Genomic DNA, 19,976 nt, shown 5'->3' on the forward strand with positions numbered 1-19,976 from the left:
GAGGGTGCCTATGTAACCAGTTCCCAACACAGATCTACTTCAAAAATCTCTCCAATGGCAGCTGCCGTGAAGTGAAGAGTTAAACACCAGCAGAGCGACTAAGGATGAAGATGCTTTTGACAACAGAGACTGACACCCTGGAGGCCAGTCCAGTGACAGCAGAGCCAGAGATGCTCCTGTTCGCAAGATAAAATGTTGGCTGTGACATAGCCTCCAATTTTGGTCCACTTAGTCTATTTCTTCAGCCCTCCCTTACATCCAGAGATCCATGTACTACCCTCTAAATTCTGGGTAGCCAGAAAGATAGTTCTCTAATGACTTTCCCTGGCAGACAACATTTCGCAGGTGCCATCACATCTCCTTGTTAGAGGAATCAAGCCTGTCCTAAGTGATTCTTTACAGGGAATCCATATGCATTTTTCTCTTCATTGATTTTGCTGAGCATCCTTTCCCTTAGGAAATCATAGCTATGACAAAATGTTGAGTCCTTCTAGAGAGCCACCTGACCTGGGGGTGGTCTTAGGAATCCCTGACATAGAAATGTTATTAAGAATGCCAATGCTTTAACATAAGTTGTCAAAATGAACAGATATGGAAGAAATAGAGACCGTCTAAATTATTCTGATTCACTTTTAGCAAGAGTAACTGGAAGAAAACAAAGCAGATTTTTCTTTAAAAAGAGAGACCAAAAAGAAAGAAAAAATGAAATCTCAAAGTTAAAATTTTTTAAAGTATAAACATAAAAAGAGTCAGCTCAACTTAAAAAACAATAAATGGATGGGTCTGCAGGGAGAGTAGGAAGAAAACAAGATGAGAAGATGAGAAAAGGTCAATTAAATCAGTGGTATTCTATGGGCTTCCCTCACCAGGGAAGATAGGTGAGGGTAAAAAAGGTAAAGAATGCATCTGTCAATGCAGGAGACCCAGATTCAATCCCTGGGTCTGGAAGATCTCCTGGAGAAGCAAATGGCAACACACTCCAGTATTCCTGTCTGGAGACTTCCATGGACAGAGGAGCTTGCTGGGCTACAGCCCAAGGAGGCTCAAAGAGTCAGAAGCAACTAACACTTTCACTTTTCACTTTCATTCTATGGGCCAGGCTGAACTATGAGCAGCATCTGCCCGTCCAGAAGCATTCAAGAGAAACCAGAGACCTAACACTAAGGAGGCCTAACTCAACTTGAGGGGGCAGGTGGTGCTTTGGCAGTAAAAGCTGGGCCAGCCTGATGCTGGACATCCTGAAAAGAAAGTCTCAGTGTTATCAGGTAACATAGAGACCATGCAGACCTTTTCCCTACCCAAGGGTTTCTACCATCTGTCTTTTATCAAGTATCAGTGTCTGGCAGGGATAGGTGGACTAAAGAACATTCTGCAGTTTGGGGATTTCCCCTTTATCCTATGAGAAATGGGAGAGAGAAGGGAGGGAAGGCAACAGTGATTACCAGGCACTCATCATTTCTGGTAGCTTTCTAATGCTCTACAGTCAGTATGAACACTGACTCTCAGATTTCACAAATGCAAATTTCTTCAGCACTCTGTGTTTTCACTTTAACTGCACCTAGAGAAAGGAAATCAATTGAACAAACTAAGAAGAAGGAGCTGAGCACCATGTCAAGTACCAGTCCCTCCTGACGGGCCATCTCTCATTTGTTTAATTGGAGAGTAGCTGTGTTACAATACCGTGCTAGTTTCTGCTGTAGGATGAGGTGAATCAGCTATGCGTGCATGCCTGTTAAGTCATTTCAGTGGTGTCCGGCTCTGAGCGGATCCTGTGGACTGCAGGCTCCTCTGTCTGTGACCTTCTTCAGGCTGTGTACACATACATCCCCTCCCTCCTGAGCCACACCCCCAGCCACCATCCCGGCCACCATCCCACACCTCTAAGTCATCACGGAGCACCACGCTGAGCTCCCTGTGCTACCCAGCAGGTTCCCACTAGCTATCTATTTCACACACGATAGTGCATCTATCAGAGAAGGCAACGGCACCCGACTCCAGTACTCTTGCCTGGAAAATCCCATGGATGGAGGAGCTGGTGCGCTGCAGTCCACGGGGTCACTAGGAGTCGGACACGACTGAGCAACTTCACTTTCATGCATTGGAGAAGGAAATGGCAACCCACTCCAGTGTTCTTGGCTGGAGAATCCCAGGGACGGGGAGCCTGGTGGGATTTATGGGATCACACAGAGTCAGACACGACTGAAGTGACTTAGCAGCAGCAGCAGCAACAAGTGGGTTTTGACATTATATCTCCTACCCTAAGGTCTTCTAAATCTTTCCTGATTTTCCTTGATGCAAAGAATTTCCTTTATTAATTGTCATGTTTTTTGATTGATTTGTTGATTTCACCCTGACACTGTCTATATACATACCTCAGTTCATAATCATTTTCAGATCTCTGGACCTCGTAGCAACACTCAGATATTCTCAGCCCTGGTCATGTATTCCTACACCCCCTCTTGTTGCTGTTTTTTGTTTGTTTGTTTCAAACTTTGTTTTCTTTTGTAACTTTCTAAAAAAGAAAAAGTTAGCCCTATGAATATGTATAGAAAATTATATAACACCAAGGTACTGGTGAAATAGAAACTTAGCTGCAACGACACTACCTGTGTGGTTCTTTCTGATGACCTTCCCCTCATGCCCTGCCAGAAGGAACCACTATTCTAAATTATATTTATCATAATGCAGTTATTTTGTTAGAGGTCATTCAGGGATATGCTAACATAGTACTATTTTTCATAATTAGAAACTATTGCAAGCTTTATATAAACTGTATATTACCCCAAACTTTTATATTTTTAACGGTAATGCATATTTATTTTATCATGTCAAACAATCCAGAGGTACCTGAGGGAAATAATAATCTTCCTCTATCCTTTTCTTCAATTTTTAAAATATTTTATACAAATTTAAAAGGCTACTTTCCACTTAGAGACATTGCAAAATATTGACTATACTCCTCATTTTAGACGGTACATCCTTGAACCATGCTTTTAAGTCAACATTTCTTTCAAGAACTTTAACCACAATGATAAACGTAGTTTTATTAGAGAGCTTTTTAACAGTCATATCCTATTTCCATTTTCAGAAGATTCCACAATTTAATTTTCCTGCTGATGGGTACTTCAGATGCTTACCATATTTTACAACTGAATAATTACACAAAGCTTTAAAGAAGATTCTTAGACATATCTTCTGATGCATAAGTCAGTTTCTCTCAGGGTTGTCAATCAGCCATGGACTCCTCTGTTAGAAAGTGAAAGTGTTAGTCACTCAGCCACGTCTGACTCTTCATGCTCCCATGGACTGCAGCCCGCCAGGCTCCTCTGTCTATGCAATTCTCCAGGCTAGAATACTGGAGTGGGTTGCCATTCCCTCTCCAGGGGATCTCAACTCAGGAATCAAACCTGGGTCTCCTGCATTGTAGGCAGATTCTTTACCATCTGAACCGGGGAAGCCCCATTAGAAGTAATCAGAGATGTTTGAAGAATGTTTGGATGCTTGAATGACCATAGTAGGAGACATAACTCACACACAGTGGGTGTGACTCAGAGATATGAATGACACCCCAGAAGAGAGGCTTGCCCTGCCCAAATTACCAGCAAGGTCCCATTGAGAAACACCATATCTCAGAGTTGAGTTATTGGTTTGTAGGTTATGTAGATCCTATACTTGACTCACGAGGTATTGCCAAATTGTTCTTCAAAGTAGATATATTAATTAATATATCTAAGATCAGCCAATAATTTCCTATTGTGCAACATCTTTGCCTGCACCTACCTTTGCAAGATTTTTCTAACATGTGCCTACCTGAAATTGTGAAAGGGAAATGATCCATTATTCTCTTAGCATGATAGCTTCAGAGTTTCTTTCTCAGTTATTTGAAATGGTACTTTAAACAAATCTAATAATAATGCTTTCTTTGTATTTTTGTTGCAAATCTCTTCACCCAGTATCTAGCCTTAAAAAAAGAAAGATTTATATTAAGGTACCAAGAATGACATGTATAAAAAATTTAATAAGCTGAATTTATAAGTATTTTTCTTTGCATATTGTATGTACATATTGTATTACAAATTAATCTGAGAACAGCTTCATATTGTTCTCTTTCTAGCTATGAATATGGTTACTTTCTATATATCTCTCTTTATTTTTGGTAACAGATTTAAATTTTTAGAGCAATTTTAGGTATACAGAGTAATTGAAAAGTATAATCTCATATCTCCTCTTCCTCCCTATATACAATATCCCCAGTTATTAAGATTTACACTAATATGGTTACAATTGATAAACTATTATTGATATTATTATTAACTAAGGTCTATAATTTACCTTAGTATTTACTTCTGTATTATATAGTTCTATTAGCTTGGACAGATGCATAAGGTCATGTGTCTACCACCATAGCCTCATATACAATCGTCTCCATGTTGTAAAAATCACCTACTCATCCCTCCCTCCTCTTCCCTTCTCAAACCCGGCAATCATTAATCTCTTCACTGTCCATAGTTTTGCCTTCTCCAGAATGTCATGCAGTTGGAAACACACTTTACATAGCCTTCTCAGACTGACTGCTTTCACTTGGTAATATGCATTTAAATGTCCTCCATGCCTTTTTGTGGCTCAATAGCTCCTTTATTTTTGTTGCTGAATAATATTCCAAAGTGTGGATATACCACAGTTCATTTATGCATTCATCTTTTCTAAAATAAGTATTTTTTCTTCCTTCACTGCTCAGAGTTTCCAATTCAACATGGAATAGTATATTGGTAATATGCTTTATCTCTTATGTTCTTGATCAGTCTTAAGGGGTTTATTAGTTTTTAATATTTCTAAAATTACTTTCGTTGATTTATTTACTGATTCCTCTTCCATATGTTACTTTTTCCTTCTTCCTGTACTCTCTGGGTTTAAGTTTCTTTTTTTCATTTAGATTCTTGACATGGAAAACTAGATACTGATTTTCAGACTAGCTGCACCCCACAAGTCTTATGTCAAATCATTATGCCAAAATCATTACCATTTAATTCAAAATACTTCTTAATTTCTATCTTGAGTTCTTCTATGATACACAGGTTTTCCTAGAGGTGCATGCGTGTGTGCAAAGTCACTTCAGTCGTATCTGACTCTATGCGACCCTATGGACCGCAGCCTGCCAGGCTCCTCTGTCCATGGGATGCTCCAGGCAAGAATACTGGAGTGGGTTGCCAAGCCCTTTTCCAGGAGATCTTCCTGACCCAGTGATCAAACTCATGTCTCTCATGCCTCCTGCTTTGGCAGGTGGGTTCTTTACCACTGAACCACCAGGGAAGTCCCTTTCCTAGAGGTATAGAGCTTACTTTCTTTAAAAAAAAAAAAAAAAAAGGAGGGGGGAATTCCCTGATGACTCAGTGGTAAAGAATCTGCTTGCCAATGCAGGAGACATGGGTTTAATCCCCGATCCAGGAAGATCCCACGTGCTGCAGAGCAACTAAGCCCATGTTCCACAACTACTGAGCCCACACTCTAGAGCCTGGGAGCTGCAACCACTGAACTCCAGTGCCTCAACAACTGAAGCCCTCGAGCCCTCGAGCCCACGCTCCACAACAAGAGAAGCCTCCACAGTGAGACGCCCGCACGCGGCAGCTAGAGAGAGCCCGCCTACTCTGCAACAAGAGAAGAGCCTGGGCCATGTGCAAGACCCAGCCCAGCCAGCAAATAAACAGAATTATAAGCAAGGGGACTGTCTAGTCATCTTGACATCATTGAGTTCTATCTTGATTCCTAATGGTTAAATGAGAAGGAAAATCCTCTTTATTGAAAGAGGAATGAAAGCATTCTTTATTGCCCAGCCACAGTCAGTTCTGCACTTCTGGGTTCTATATATGCCAATTAGTTGAAGTTGTTAGACTGTCGTTTAGGTCTGTCCTCTGATTCTTCTGTCTCCTTGTTCTTTTAGTAAGGAGGACAGGTACTGAGAAACAGTAATGATGCTGAGTTGACAGGACTTGATAAGGGGGATGAGAAAGACGGGATGTCAGAATTGAGTCCGTCCAATTAAAGAGTACCAGGGCCATTCACTCAAATGCCCAGATTTTGAAGGAAATTCCTGAGTCTTAACAATACACACTAGGTATGCGTGTGTTAGTCACTCAACCGTGTCTGGCTCTTTACGACTGTATGAAATGTAGCCCACCAGGCTCCTCTATCCATGGGATTCTCCAGGAAAGAATACTGGAGTGGGTTGCCATTCCCTTCTTCACAGGATCTTTTTGACCCAGATCGAATCCTGGTCTCCTACACCGCAGGTGTATTCTTTTGCCTTCTGAGCCACCAGGGAAGCTCACACTCTAGGTATAAAGGAATGCAATTCATGTTTTCCCACAGCTGAGCTTAATGGTCCCATGTTAAACCATGCACACAGATGTCTTAACCAGTACCTACATTTGAAAACAACTGCCAAACCTCAAATGTCCTGTCCATCATTATTACATGTAAAGATTGCCTTGTCTAGAAATTATCTGTAGAAACAGAATACTTGAAGTATATTCAGGACTTCACTGGCAGAGGGACAGTATGAGAGAGATTGAATTGCCAGTAAAAATATCATCCCACCTGGGTAAAGTGCCTATTGCAGAAGCTATTTTAGGACACAAAATACGATCAAAAGGTTAGCCTACAGACACAATAATTTAAAACTGAGGAAACTTTATACGTATCTTCCTGTATCATTTCTTGCTTGGAACACAGCCTGTTTAACAATCTGTGCTTATTCATAAGTCACCAAATCCACACAAATTTTTCAGAATACAAAACAACACCTATCAGAGAAATAGTTGGACCAATCAACTGCAAGAAGGAAATTTCACTTATGAATACTCTCTTTTAAATGGGCATCTCACACAGCTTATCATTCCCCGGGTCCCAAAACATCAAGCCAGTGGGTTTTTTTAAATAACGCAACCCTTAAAAGCATTTCCCAAGTCTATGCTTATATAAACATAAGCAGTAAATAGCTATCGTCTAGCCAAAGAACCGGAGAAGGCAATGGCACCCTACTCCAGTACTCTTGCCTGGAGAATCCCATGGACGGAGGAGCCTGATGGGCTGCGGTCCATGGGGTCGCTAAGAGTCGGACACGACTGTGCGACTTCACTTTCACTTTTCACTTTCATGCACTGGAGAAGGAAATGGCAACCCACTCCAGTGTTCTTGCCTGGAGAATCCCAGGGACGGGGGAGCCTGGTGGGCTGCTGTCTCTGGGGTCGCACAGAGTCGGACACGACTGAAGCGACTTAGCAGCAGCAGCAGCAGTCAAAGAACAATTACACCTCCTCCAAGCAGATAAGAAAACTCAGATCATTCTAAGGTGCTATGGGTAATAATATTGATGACCTTCTAGAGATCTGTAACCAATTTCAAAACACATAGTCAAAGAATAATCACATCATTATATCCTTAAAACAGTCTCTTATCAAAAATAAAAGTATCATGCTTTCCTCAATTAAAAGTGAAGGAAGAATCACAGAGTTGAGTGAGTAGAGAGGAGAGAAATCCGATTATGACAACCTCGTCTCTTACCTTTTACACTATTTCTCAAAACTGTTTAGATGGAGAGATTTCCATAATTGATTAATCCCACCATCTGGATTAGAAACTATTAGAAAGTATAACTTTTTTACACACACATAGTCTCTCTCTCCCTCTTATGCACAGCATATGTATACAAACCAATTGTAATTTCTTTTCTTTGCTATCTTTAATAATTCATTCATTCAATAAACATTTATTGGCATCTATGTACTAGGGGATATTACAGCCATTGGGGATTCATCAGTGAAAAAAGAGTCCTTGCTTTCATGAAACATATGTTCCACTTGAAAAAGAATGACAATAAGCCAAAAAATATTTAATATATTGAGTGATGGTAAGGGAAAGAACAAGAGCTGAGGGGAAGAGGCGGCTGCTGCGAGCCAGGCTGCCATTTCTGCATAACAGGAAAGCCTCCCTCCGATCAAGTGGGCAGAGGAGGAAAGGAAGAAAGTGGGGGAGCAGCGCCCAGTGGAGACAGGGAGAGAAGGAGCCTGCCCACAGAAGAAGAACAAGTGCAGGAGGTCCGGAGGCAGGCAGCTCTCTCAGGGAGACGGAGAAACCTCGAGGAGTCCAGTGTGGGACTGGAGAGGCAGGAGAGAGAACCACAGGAGATGAGTTCCGAGAGGAGCAGGTCCCTGGACTCTACCCTGAGCTGGCTGGAAAGCCACTCCAGCCAGCCACGCTCCGCTAACTTTACTATGTATCCGGTGCTGTGTTCACCGCTTCACTTACATCATCAGCAATGCTCACAGTGATCTTATGTGTGTGCGGGCGCACTCAGTCACTCAGTCGTGTCCAGCTCTTTTGTGACACCCTGGACTATACCCATCAGGCTCCTCTGTCCATGGAATTTCCCAGGCAAGAATACTGGAGTGAGCTGCCATTTACTCCTCCTCCACGTCCTCCTCCTCCAGGGGATCTACCCAACCTACAGATCGAACCTGCATCTCTTGAGTCTCCTGTATTGACAGGTGGATCCTTTACCACTGTGCCACCTGAGAAGCCCCCAGTGATATTAGACAGTAAGCATTTTCACTCCAAGTTGATGAGGAAAATGCAACAAGTTCAGGTCCACAGTTCTGGAAACTGAAACCCAGGCTGATCCAGATCAGCATTGTTTAACAGGGACGGAAGAGGGGATTCCTAGCATTTGGAGCAAGACAATTCATTGTATGGGACTGCTCTATGGATTGGAGGATGTCAGTTATCAATGCCAGCCCTCACCATCAAATGCCAGCAATGTCCTCTTGCTTTTGTGACAATCAAAAACGTCACACATATGTTCACAGACCCCAACAGGCATGCCACTCCCACCAGCTGGAACCACCAGGACAGTCCCTGCCCACTCTGCCACTTCGCTCTGTCTCCCTTGGTTTATCCTGCCCTAAAAAGAAAGCTGGCAATTGGAATAAAATTTGTAAGAAAGATGGGTGGATGAGTGAAACACTTTAAAACTGAATTATTTTCTCTGTTGCAACCATTTGTTTTGAACATTCTCTCCTCCCATTTAAAACTCTGAAACAATCCTGCTAAGTATCAGACTTGAAACACAATGGTCCAGGACAAGGAATAACATAACATAACTCTTCAGAATATTGGGAGCTGAGCCTTCAAGTCCCTGGAATAATAAAAATCTGCCTGTGAACTGGGGAATACAATGGGCTCTTTGAAAAACACTCAGGTGAGAAGATTTTCTTCAGAACTTTATATATAAAAATGTGCTTAGAGGAAAAACTCACACAAAAATGCTAGGAAATTACAAACAGTAATGCCTAATCATATCATGTGAGCCTGATAAATTCAATCCTTATAAAAGCTGCTTTATCTATACCAGAGTACTTATGTAAGAAACACCAAAAATTAATACTGAGACAACAGTTTTCAGTAAGTCTTTAGAAGGCAGTCACTAAAAAGATTTGACCCAAGACACTGAAAGTTATAGGGACAAATCTGTATTAAGATCTAAGATATTAATTATGCTTCCAACTGAAGTTGATCAGAGCTTGAAACTGGCAGAACATGAAACCAAGCTCAAATCTGTATAATACAACCAATGAAATGATATGTTCCAAGTAACCAAAGTTGCAAGAAAAAATTAATATCATCTGTCTAAAACATTAATTATGCTTACAACTGAATTTGGAGAGAGCTTGAAAATTGGCAGAATTTGAAACCAAACCCAACCAAATCTAACTGCTTCAACAGAAGACATTTCAATGGACACTTCAGAAGCGGCAAACTCAGTGAAGAACACATAGTAATGTAGCCAATTTAACAAGCAATCTAAAAGCCCTCATACTAGTAGCTTAAATAATAATATCAATAACAGGGTTTTGCCAGTTGATACCCAACTCAGAACTGAAACTCTGACAAATAGGTTTCTTTTAGGTCCAAAAATACACCAAAAGATTATAAATTAGAGTCTTTTTAAAATAATGTTTTCAAGACTGATTCTATTCTTTCTTATCCCCTACAACTCAAGCAATAGAGAACATTACCTGAGTGACTCCTGGTTCTTATCAGAGTGGAACAAGGCCCACCCATAAGTTCACGATCTAATGCTAAGAGCGGAGCAAGTAGCAAAGCGCTGTTAAGCATACTAGAAATGTGCAGAAATAGACCTGGAACGGTATTCAATGAGGCATTAATCCCATGGTCTATACAAATGAAGCCAGTGAAGAGGAAAAGCACGATGGAAGACTTCCTCAAGAAAAAGGGAAGTGACAACAAAAATTAAAGAATCAAAAAGAAAAAAATGAACATAAGACCAGGCCCATACCCTTACACTCAAGACGAAACCAGCTACCTTCTAGAATGACCAAAACCAAACAAGCAAATGCAAAAAACGGACAACACAAAGTGCTGGCAAGGAAGCTGAGCAACTGGAACTTTCCTGTTTGCTGACAGGAATGCAAACCGGTACAAACACTTAGGAAAATGGCATTCTAACATGTATACTATCATGTAAGAATTGAATCGCCAGTCTATGTCTGACGCAGGATACAGCATGCTTGGGGCTGGTGCATGGGGATGACCCACAGAGATGTTATGGGGAGGGAGGTGGGAGGGGGGTTCATGTTTGGGAATGCATGTAAGAATTAAAGATTTTAAAATTAAAAAATAACTAAAAAAAATAAAATAAAATAAAATAAATAAAAAATAAAAAAACTGTTCGGCAGTTTCCTATACATTTAAACATATACTTACCACATGGCCCAACAACAAAACTTACAGGCATTCACTCAAAAAAAAAAAAAAAAACATTCAAACAGATATCCATACAATTGAAACATATCTGTTTATGAAAGCTGTATTCAAAAATCATCTAAAACTTAACACAGCCCAACTCTCCCAAAACCAGTAAATGGCTTTTAAAGATAGGGTACATTCATATAATGGAACAGCATGCAGCAATAAAAAGGAGTAAGCTTCTAATATACAAAACGACGTGGATATCGACATAAAAACGTTAAGTGAAAGAAGTGAAACACAAAAGGCCATACACTGTGTGATACCATCTTTTATGACATTGTAGGAAAGGGAAACTGGACGGAAGAAATACGGTCAGTGGTGGCTGGGGAAAGAAGACAATTAACCATAAAAGAGAACAAGGGAACTTTGGTGGGTGATAAGAAACAGTCTCTATCGTGATCTGTGGTGGTGGCTGCATGACTGGGTCTCAAACTCAAGACAACTATTTATCTCCAAAGGGTAAATTTTAGCCTATAGTACCGTGCAATAAAACTGGCCATAAAAAAACTGAACGAACTGGATTTTACCCAAGTTACAGGGCAGTTCTTCAGAACAAACCGAAATGATACAGTTCACTCGAGTACTTCCTGGTCCCTGCGAGTCCGGCTGCTGTGGAGAGTCAGTCGCAGAGCAGTGTCATTCTTTCAATCTTACAAACCCCTCAAACACCACCGACAGCCCTTTGCACTGTATTTCACGAATGCCTCGCGATGTTCTAAGAGGGACTTGTTGCGTTGCTGTTGCTTAGTCGCTCAGTCGTGTCTCTCTGTGACCTCATGGACTGTAGTGCGTCAGGCTCCTCCGTCGTCCAGGAGGCAAGAATACTGGAGTGCATTGCCATATCCTTCTCCAGGGGATCTTCCCATCTAAGGGATCAAACTCACGTCTCCTGCACTGCAGGAGGATTCTTTACCCCTGAGCCACCAGGGAAACACGATACTGGTAAAGTACGTGTGTGCTTAGTCGCGCCATCATGTCTGAATCTTTGAGACCCCATAGAGACTGGAGCCCACCAGGCTCCTCTGTCCAGGGGATTTTTCAGGCAAGAATACTGGAGTGGGCTGCCATTTCCTCCCCAGGAGATCTTCGCAACTCAAGGATCGCATCTGCATCTCCTATGTCTTCTCCATTGCATACAGATTCTTTACCCACTGAGCTATGGGGGTGCCCACTGGTAAAATGGGTCTGATCTAGATGCCGGAAGAGAGTCTGATCTCCCAGTGACGCATATTTCTTAGCGGCCCCAACCTTCCACCTCCTCCCTGCTCCTCACAGTCCACCCACTCACAGGCAGCGGTCTCCGAAATTGAGTGCATGCATCTCAGTGTGAGCAGGAATTAAAGAACAGAACTTCCACATATATTTATCTTTATTTTTAAGCTGAGAAGCATTAATTATTACTAAAATTTAATATGCAGGTTGATTCAATCACTTGACAATATTTATTGAACCAAGAATTTGTGCTAGGAATGGGTCAAAGTGCTAGCGAGGCCACAATGAACTGAAGTCCCTGGACTCAGGAGGTGTGTGTCCTGAAGGAGGGGACAGATAAGAACTTATAATAAAAATACAACACAAACAAACCAAAAAGTATTTGCATGCAATTCCCCTCGTGAAAGGCACTAACAAAGCCACAAAAGGGAAGAGAATGTGGTCCCCACACCTAATCCTCTGAGGGAAAAATGGAAATTTCACAGTACAGAGATCACAGGCTCTCAGGATATGTGTGCTGCAAAGTGAAAGGTAGGGTGTATGTGTGTGTGTGTGTGTGCACGTGTGTCACACACCTGGCTAAAGAAGTTTTAAAATGTTATCAAGTTTCCCTGAAAAAGATCCTTGCAAAGAAACTACGAGCTAAAGAGAGCGCTGATAATTAAGTACAGGCAAAAGTAATAGAGAGTTGTAATTACACTCCCAAAGTGAGCTTTCTTTTTAATTAAACAATTAAGTGATTAAAATAATTAAAGATTCCATGTTTAACCACACTGCTCTTAGTAATAAGTATTTAGTTCTCCATAACTCAGGTGAGAGTAAAAGGATTCGTGATATTTATATTAGGTTTTAAGATGTTTAGATACTGAAAATTCCATCTCCCTCTCATCCTCCCTTTTTTAGACTGTTTTTATGAAGGCCTAATTTATAGCAGAGAAAATTCACCCATTTTTAAGTGCATAATTGAGTGAATAATATTAGTGAATTTTTATAGCTATGTAATTATCTCCATAATCTACTTGAGAATAGTCATCCTTCCTTTTCAACCTCTTTTTAATGCTAATTAAAATGTATATAGGGCCTCTCTGGGAGCTCAGCTGGTAAAGAATCTGCCTGCAATGCAGGAGACCCAAGTTTGATTCCTAGGTCAAAAAGATGCCCTGGAGAAGGAGTAGGCTATCCACTCCAATATTCTTGGGCTTCCCTGGTGGCTCAGACGGCAATGAAGCCACCTGCAATACGGGAGACCTGGGTTCAATCCCTGGATTGGGAAGATCCCCTGGAGGAGGGCATAGAAAGCCACTCCAGTATTCCTGCCTGGAGAATGCCCATGGACACACGGCTGAGTGACTAAGCACAGCACAGCACTTAGTATATAAGAGCCATATGTATGCAGTCTATGGGTAAACAAATGCATACACGGGGGAGGTGTTCTAAAATATTTAATACTCAAGAGGCATGAAGCAAAAGCCTGCAGCATATGGCATTAGGGTGAACCAAAAGCATGCAGTATATGGCATTAGGGTGAACCAAAAGCCTGCAGCATATGGCATTAGGGTGAACCAAAAGCCTGCAGCATATGGCATTAGGGTGAACCAAAAGCATGCAGTATATGGCATTAGGGTGAACCAAAAGCCTGCAGCATATGGCATTAGGGTGAACCAAAAGCATGCAGTATATGGCATTAGGGTGAACCAAAAGCCTGCAGTATATGGCATTAGGGTGAACCAAAAGCATGCAGTATATGGCATTCAGGCCCCAGTCACTGTGGCCCCATACACAGGCCACCCTGACTTGGTCCCTTTATCTTCCTTTTACGCCTTCATTATCTCTATGGAACACCCAATGCCTCTCTATGCACTAGAGTAGCGTGCCTGTGATCCACAGTAAAATCAGGGAAAGAACACACAGGGCTCTTGTGGAGACAAGTGTTTGGCAATCACACCATCACAGGTGGACTCTGCAGCAGAGTCAGTGTCTCCGGGCTAGATCTGGAGATCTGAAATCAATGAGATAAGATAACACCCAGCCTCCAAGATCCCAGGGTGAGAGAGCGTTACAAATCAGTGTGACTGGCATCTGACTACCAAGCAGTCTTATGAATAATCAAGAAGAAACCACTCGGTTCCAGAAACTGCCGTGCACTTTCTGAACAGCAACTTTTATGTAAAAGATAATGAGAAGCAGGCCTTCCTTTTGGGGAACTGATCAAAACTCAGGACTAAATTCAGAGTCCCTCTCTCCCCACCTAACCTAACAGTCTGTTCCAGTATCATTTTAGCTTCACCTTTTTACACTTTGCTATCTTTCACCTTCATTCTTTTCTTTAAAAAGAAAATTTTGGAGCGGGGGTTGTATTTATTGGTGGCTTATCATAAAATCCTTAGGGAAAATGAAAAGGCCAATTGGGTATGGATAACCAGGTAGATTAACAGTTTACCTCCGAGGGCTTATAAACCAACTCCTGTCTTAAATATCTGACACACGTGAAATACATATTGTCTCAACAACTACTAACGTAAACAGGTAGCCAATGTTATTATTCCCATCTTACAGAGAAGAGAAGAATGTGCGAAGAAGCTAAGTAGTCCTGCTGGAAGGCAGGGAGTTAGTAAGGGTCAGAGGCAGAATGGGAACCCAGGACATGGGAATCCACAGCTTGCTTTCTTAATCACACATTCTAATATCTCCCAACTCAGAGACTAGGATAGGACGGGGACGCTAACTGCAGGGCCATGGCAAGCCAATGGCAACTCACTTATGCAAGTGGAGGCGGGCACTGGGACCCAGGAGCGGCAAGGCGCATCTGACCGGTCTCCATCTACCAGGCAGAGAACCCAGCCATTCCAGGGAGGAAAGCTTGGATCTGCTCACTGTTACCAGATCCAGCTCTCGGGAAGCAACAGTTTAACTACTCAACTCATCATTCAAGGCACACAAGTGGTCTCAACATTATGCTAACTACAGCTGAGTCCCATCACTCATGAATTCTGTACTTGTGACTTTGCCCAGTAGCACTTTCTAGGTCCATTCACGAACATGCACAGGATGACCCAACACAGACATTCCCAATCAAGGCTGAGCAAGGCAACGTTCTCCCTTCCTGTCTCAGATCTCACACTGTAAACAAACAACCAACCTTTAGGGCAACAAAGGTCCATCTAGTCAAGGCTATGGTTTTTCCTGTGGTCATGTATGGATGTGAAAGTTGGACTGTGAAGAAGGCTGAGTGCCAAAGAATTGATGCTTTTGAACTGTGGTGTTGGAGAAGACTCCTGAGAGTCCCCTGGACTGCAAGGAGATCCAACCAGTCCATTCTAGAGGAGATCAGCCCTGGATGGTCTTTGGAGGGAATGATGCTAAAGCTGAAACTCCAGTACTTTGGCCACCTCATGCAAGAGTTGACTCATTGGAAAAGACTCTGATGCTGGGAGGGATTGGGGGCAGGAGGAAAAGGGGATGACCGAGGATGAGATGGTTGGATGGCATCACTGACTCGATGGACATGAGTTTGAGTGAACTCCGGGAGTTGATGATGGACAGGGAGGCCTGGCGTGCTGCGATTCATGGGATCGCAAAGAGACGGACAGGACTGAGTGACCGAACTGAACTGCAGGTGTCAGTTGAATTGCTTTTCCTTGGTCATCCTGTTGTTCGTAACAGCCCCAGACATAGTGTTATAGGGAATAATGAGAATCAACTATATGTCTCTTTGGATAGACATTTTTGTCCAGTCAGTATTCAGCCAAAAACCCAACTGTATATAATGTGTTCTGTTCTGCTCCACCAACAGGTTTACGGTCACAAAGATTTAAGTCAAGATTCTATTTTGTACTATAAAGAAGAGAAAAATAATCTGTTTTTCCATAACACAATACAAACCTTTTAAAATACACTTTAAGAGGCAATAAATATTTCAAATGCATAGTAAGTGGAAGCTATAAACACAGCAGCAGCTGTGACTTATATAAATCTTGTAATCGCTGCTTAATTTGTTTTCACAATGAAAATTAGGAGCCAGTTTACAGACCATTGATTTTGACCATCGATCTAGGACAATACGTTTCCGGCAATGTCCTAGTCGTCTCCCAAAAGAAAAAGTTCATATTCTAAGTTGCTATAGGACAGACTGGGGAATACAACACCCAGAACACAGGACACACACACACACACAGACACACACACTCCACAAATTAAAAGTGCTACCTTCAAGCAATTCTTAGCAGAGCAAGCTCAGTTAGCAAACACCACACATGCTAAAGGGTACCAAGAAATAATGTAATGATAACTGCGTAATAATAATACTACAAAGTTTCCCTTGCTGATACTTAAAACACTAAAGTATTTTATGCGACATTAACCAAAAATTCCTTAAGTATAATTAATATTTTTATGTTTTAAAATAAGCTAAATTGGGACTTCCCTGGTGCTCCAGTGACTTAGACTCCACGTAAAGCAGGGGGCTCGGGTTCAATTCCTGGTGGGGGAACTAGATCCCACATGCTGAAACCAAAAGACCCCACGTGCCCCAACTAAGACCCAGTGTGACCAAATAAATAAATAATATTTTTTTAAAGAATAATAAAATAGCTAAATTTCTCTGAATAAAAAATAGATTATATTGCTCAAGGAAAATGTATAATGACAATAATTAAAGAGAAAGAATATAAGTCATTAACTTATTAATTTCCCAAAAGTAATGAAATATTTTGTTCAATCAGATGGGTTGACATATACAAGAATTATGTTTTTCAAACTCCTGAAATAAATACTTTCTCCTATTCAACAAAGTTTTATAACCTCACATAGAGCACCGCCTTAAACGAGATGCTCCATCCAAAGTTATGCATAATGGGAAACACTTTTATCTCTAGTTTTACACTTGACCTTGGCTCAAAGGCCAAGAAGTGATTATCATCAATTTTAAACTATGGCACAAATTCATTCCTAAAAGGCATAAGTACCTGTTAAGCAGGGATTTTATTTAATCGCCTAGTATACGATTAGCAAAACTATTCCTTTTATTAACATGATCTAATACTGTCTATGTCCATTAACACATGCTATTTGGAATATCAAAGAATCAACCTCGGATGCTAGGATTTCACAAGATTGGGCAACAGTACAAACACCTCATGGTTGGGTGGAAGAGAATAAACAACAGTTCCTGGATGGGTACTATGTTCCTGGTACTCAGTACATGTCACCAACTTAATTATATGATAGTCATAAAGATCCTGCAGGAATTATGAGTAATCATTGAAGGCTCTACTTAACACATTAACTTGCCCTCTGCCAACAGGTCTGCTTTCACTGGCAGAATTGTCACTGAAACCCGTAGCTGCCTAGCTCAGGATCCATGTGCTTTGTACTCCGCCAGACCATTTTACCAGTCAAGTAATAAAGTCATCAACTAAATTAACATTTTGAAGGTGGAATGAAATACGGAGCTTTCTCTGAGTCTCTGCCTCTTTCCCAAGCCTCTGTGCTCTGCAGTCTCTCTTGTGCAACCGCAGAGCCAGGGTCTTAGCAAAGGAGAGACAGCACTCTCTGTAAAGGCTCCTGCACTGCCTGTAGGAAAAAGTTCAGTCCTTCATGCGGCATTTGAAACCCCACTGTCTACTGGGGTACAGCCTCTACACCCAGGCATTCCACAGGCGGTGGAAAGCGAGAGAAGATGAGAGGTCAGACCGAAAAGGACAGGAACAGTCAAGAAGGACACCAGCCTATTAAGAGGGCTCCGCCCTATGATCAAGAGATGAGATGATGCCAACAGCTGAACAGCAGGAATGCAGAGTTTGCCTTGTCTCAGCGGGCAGCCTGCAGCCGTGGGAAGGACAGATTAAGGCCATGCAGCATTCTCATGCATGCATTCAAGTTGAATACAGCATGCTGGAGGAAGCCCCACTGGATACAGAGTTGGAGAGTAATTTTTCACAGACTTAATATCTCCACTGAGATCCTCAGTGACCAGAATCACCAGAAAGGGTCCAGCAAGATTCTGCAGGTAAACAAAACAGAGATGATGAGGGTAGAAGTTGGGCTGACTAAAGTAGGGCCAGGCATAGAAGAAGCGTGGCGTCTTTTCATATATTCCTGAGAAAAGGCAAATGACCTAGCTGGTGACCAGCACAAGGGGGCCAGAGGGATTGAGAGAGATAAAGGACAACGAGATCAGAGGCTGCTTACCAAAGGTAAGGGATCTGGAAAGGGCAATAATCTGGCAATTACAGGTTACACTAGAATCATCTGGTTTCCCTGGTGGCTCGACAGCAAAGAATCCGCCTGCAAGGTGGAAGACCTGGGTTTGATCCCTGGATTGGGACGATTCCCCTGGAGAAGGGAATGGCTACCCACTCCAGTATTCCTGCCTGGAAAAGTCCATGGACGGAGGAGCCTGGTGGGCTGCAGTCTACTGTCCTATCCCACAGTAAGGCAGAAATGACTTCATTGGCACAAGTGACCAACTAAGCACAGGTATGCTCTTCTCAGTGGCAGAGATTTTTGAGTCAGTCTTTCAAGTAATCAAAACCCTCAAACCTCAGGTATCCTTACTCAGGTCTTATAGCAAGACCCTGAACAACAGGGTGATTAGGTTTCAAAGAAGCAGGGGCAGCACATTTCTACATTCCTTATGTGAAAACCTTAGACCAGGTTGGTTCCAGAATATAGAACTTAAAATTTTAGAAGGTGTTGTATGTTAAACAACCAAAACGGTATTTGAGTCAGCATCCCATAGTTAAACATAATAAGATTCCCCCTAAATGTGACAGAAACCAAACAGCTTCCTGAGAGTAAAGGTCAAGAATTTGCTACCAAATGGCTCAGACTTAAAAGAATCAGCCTGCAACGCACAAGACCCGGGTTTAATTCCAGGGTCAGGAGGATCCCCGGAAGAAGGGCATGGTAACCCACTCCAGTATTCTGGCCTAGAGAATTCCATGGGCTGAGGAGTCTAGCAAGCTACCGTTCATGGAGTCACAAAGAGTCAGACACAGCCGAGCAATTAACATACATAATTTTAAAAAAGAATGAGAACTTTCCATTTTCAAAAGAAAAAAAGAAACAGTTCTGAAACTCCGGATAAGACTTAAGAAGCATCAGTAGCAGCTGCAGGAATAGAAACGGAAACAGACGTGAAACATGAACTTTTTCATCCTGTCACCACCCCACACCAGGCACTGAACACACTATAACATGTTATGAAGAACGGAGAAGTCAGTGAGTTTAACACGACCATTAACAGAAGACTCCCCTTCCAGCCTCCCTGTGTGGTGTCTGAGCACCTTCTCGTGGTGCATTTGCAGGGAGATCCTGCAAACCCAAGAAGGACTCCGGGCTGGGAGAGGGAGTTCCCAGGGTGGACTGAGCAAGCCCCATGGAGGGACCGACACAGCCTTGGGACGTCCATAGAAAACACTTGAACGTCCATTCTGACCCATCTCATGCGTCTTTTTTTAATTCCTATTTCTGTGAACGTTTAATAATATATGTACTATCACTATCACAGCACACGTACATAATTTATAAGTAAATATTGGGTGTGCCTGCTCAAAAAGTGTCTGCTAATAGGATGTATGATCAAAAAACCATTTCCAGAGCTCCTGGAAAATGAAATGCTTTAATCTGCTGAAAAAAAAAAAAAGGCAAAAAAAGCCTGCAATACTAAGAAAAGAATTTGTTTCTCCCCTTTAGGCAATGACTATTTTCAGAACTGTGTCTCTTCTTTCAGAAAAAGAACTATCAGGTAACAACATAATACAAACCAGACAGACAAGCTAAAACAGGCAACAAGCTTGTTTTAAAAAAAAAAATCCAAGTGTGACTTCAAACAGGTTAGCACTGCTGCCACCTCTGGAAAAGGGTGTTTCCCTTGAGGAATTTTAATAAATGTCTCAAACTTAAAATTTCAACCCTGTCTCAAGTTTACTCTAACATTT

The 19,976-nt window shown here is 41.9% G+C and overlaps 1 protein-coding gene across 23 annotated transcripts in view; it reads right to left on the minus strand.

Moving 5' to 3' along the window:
* Positions 1–19,976, minus strand: part of MCTP2 (multiple C2 and transmembrane domain containing 2) — a 270,449-nt gene that overhangs the window by 219,495 nt on the left and 30,978 nt on the right. Inside the window, exons 2-3 of one of the 23 annotated variants that reach the window (XM_069558922.1) lie at positions 2,008–2,161; positions 1,443–1,558 (exon numbers count right to left, since the gene is read on the minus strand). The exons of the other annotated variants lie outside the window; for them this stretch is intronic. The gene's annotated coding sequence lies outside the window, so the exon portion shown is untranslated. The remainder of the gene's footprint in view (positions 1–1,442; positions 1,559–2,007; positions 2,162–19,976) is intronic. 23 annotated transcript variants of the gene reach the window in all.

The sequence above is a fragment of the Ovis canadensis genome, chromosome 18 (assembly GCF_042477335.2).
Source record: "Ovis canadensis isolate MfBH-ARS-UI-01 breed Bighorn chromosome 18, ARS-UI_OviCan_v2, whole genome shotgun sequence".
NCBI lineage: Eukaryota > Metazoa > Chordata > Mammalia > Artiodactyla > Bovidae > Ovis > Ovis canadensis.